Source organism: Leptonychotes weddellii, chromosome 1 (genome assembly GCF_054177405.1).
Source record: "Leptonychotes weddellii isolate Sample4059 chromosome 1, ASM5417740v2, whole genome shotgun sequence".
NCBI lineage: Eukaryota > Metazoa > Chordata > Mammalia > Carnivora > Phocidae > Leptonychotes > Leptonychotes weddellii.
The window spans coordinates 179,526,752-179,529,737 of NC_138369.1; positions in this window are offsets into that span (position 1 = coordinate 179,526,752).

The following is a 2,986-nucleotide window of genomic DNA, read 5'->3' on the forward strand; positions in this document are numbered from 1 at the left end:
GAGTCTACTCTGACACTGGTAGGAGTCCTGTGGCTATGTGAATGGGTCTGCCTTAGTATCCCCCACTGCACTCCATCACTAATAGGGAACAACCCACATGAGGCATGGGCTTGAACAAAGATATCATTGAATTTCAAAATTTAGTGGCTCTGACCCTCAGTCAATTACAATTACACCTTGCAGTAGAAGGTCTGGGAGATGCATTCTCATGACTGCTTTATCAAGTTCCCAAAAGTGTCTGAATGCTATAAAGCTACATCCTTTTTCTCAGTGTTTCTCAGAAAAATCATGCAAATAGTCATCTTTTTTTGAGCACTTATGTGCAGCAATCCCTATGCTGAATGCCTCATGTATTTCTTCTCTTGTAGTCCTCACAGTAACCCTATGAGGGAAATACTATTACTCCTCTCCAGAGATGAAGAATCCAAGGCTTGGAGAAGTTGAAGAATTTACCCATTAATACGAAGTTATTTAGGGGTAATGCCAAGATTCAACTCAGGCATTCTGACTTCCGGTGCTGATCGTCATACTATAAATTATAACAATAGGACCAACTTTGGTATTAGATAAGGTTGTCCTGAGAATTTAGTGAGCCAGTACATGTAAAGACCCTTAACACAGTATCTGGCCAGGTAGGAAGAGCTAAAGGAATGTTGTTATTTAGTAGTTTAGCCAGGACTCATATCCAACTCTGATCGATGTTCACATCTGTACTCTTGGTCACTGGTGCCGAACAGTCATCCATGTAAATTCAGTGTTTTGATCAGATAGCGTTAGGAACAGCCAAAAAGGCATTTTTTTAAAAAAGAAAAAAGACAGCTATAACTAAACTTTCCTTCAAGAAACAGTATCAGTCACACAGATAGAATTCAATGATAGGAGATACTAGAAATGTAAGTCATGCTTCCTTTGGTTCCCTAGGGAAGAAAGTCACACAGGTGTGGCCTGTTTACTGCCTGTTCATAAATAGAAATAGGTAATATTTATAAGACTGCCAATGGGAAAAGGTTGAGACAAGTTACTCTCTACATTCTTTTAGAAGAAAGCAGGAAGGGGAGGAAACGTTTGCAGGAAAAGACATCTGGACTTCTGCTTATGACCAAGATGGAGTAAGAGGGACAAGATTTACCCTCCCACCAGAAACAGCCAAAAAATCAGAAAACAATGTGAAACAATGGCTTGTAGACATTGGATTCTGACAGTACTGCTCCCTGAAAGAAAGGAAATACACAAGCTGTGTCCTATGAGTGCTCCAGACTACTGCCTGGAGCAAGGGAACCCAGGTGGAGCCTGGTAGTCAACCCGAGTTGAGGAGATGGAGAAAGAGTAGACGCTGTTCATCCAGAGAACCCAAGGCAGCTGGAATTCACAGAGCAGAACGCTGAAGAGAAGGAGCTATATAAAGAGAGAACTCTAGCAATCTGCAGAGGGTCCCCTTTAGGTCCTCAGTTTAATAATGATCATTGCACATCTGTGAGGAAAATGCTGGAGGACGGGGAAAGAACCACCCAAAAGGAGAAGAGGGAGCAAATACTGGAGCTTATGAAGGCTGGGAATATTTCAGGCCAGAACAGAAAAAAATCTCATCATCCATGGGGTATTGGGTGGAATACTTAGAGGGTTATTACTTCAGTAGTGTGACAAAATTAGTCCTAAACTAAAGACTGCTCTGGTCTCCCTTAACAAAGCTTAAAAGCAAGCCTTGAAACAATCAGACTGTTTTCATAGCTGCATCTCAATAAAACTCAAGAATATTTATGAGAATAAAAAATATCCAGCACTCCAAGAGGTAAAACTCATAGTGAATTACATTCAATCAAATATTACCAGATATACAAAGAAGCAGGAAAATATGACAACCCATAATGAAAAGAGAAACCAATCAAAAGAAAAATATCCAGAACTGATAGGGATACAAATGATAGAATTAGTATAAAAGGACATTAAAACTGATATTGTAACTATATTCCATATGTCCAAGTAGATAGAGGAAAAATTAGACGTTTTAAATAGAGATGTGGCTTATTAATATGACCCAAATCCAACTTTTAGGAAAAAAAAACAAACATGATGCCTTAATGAAAATTCCATCAGTGGGATGGAATTAACATTAGACTGGACATTGTAGAAAAAACAAGTAGTTAATTTGAGGACACAACAACAGAAGCAATCCAAAATGAAATGGAATAAACAACTGGGAAAAGAAATAAACAGAACATCAGTTAACTGAGGGACAACCTCAGCAGCCTAAGATCCATGTAATTGGAGATCCCAAAACAAAGGAATGGAAAGAGAAACAATTAAAGATATAATGGCTGGAAATTTTCCAAATTTGATGAAAACCATAAACATACACATCCAAGAAACTCAAAATATCTCAAGCACAGAAAAAGGCATTTTAACTATACAAGCCAAACAAATTTAGAATGGACTGATTGCACAACCATAAATGTTGTCAAGATAATGAGACAATACCTAAAATTCGCTCAGCATCAGGGAAATCCAAATCAAAACAGCAATGAGATACCACCTCACACCAGTCAGAATGGCTAAAATTAACAAGTCAGGAAACAACATGTGTTGGCGGGGATGTGGAGAAAGGGGAACCCTCTTACACTATTGGTGGGAATGCAAGCTGGTGCACCCACTCTGGAAAACAGTATGGACGTTCCTCAAAAAGTTGAAAATAGAGGTACCCTATGACCCAGCAATTGCACTACTAGGTATTTACCCCAAAGATACAAATGTAGGGATCCGAAGGGGCACGTGCACCCCGATGTTTATAGCAGCAATGTCCATAATAGCCAAACTATGGAAAGAGCCAACATGTCCATCGACAGATGAATGGATAAAGAAGAGGTGGTATATATATACAATGGAATATTATGCAGCCATCAAAAGGAATGAAATCTTGCCATTTGTAACGATGTGGATGGAACTAGAGGGTATTATGCTGAGTGAAATAAGTCAGTCAGAGAAAGACATG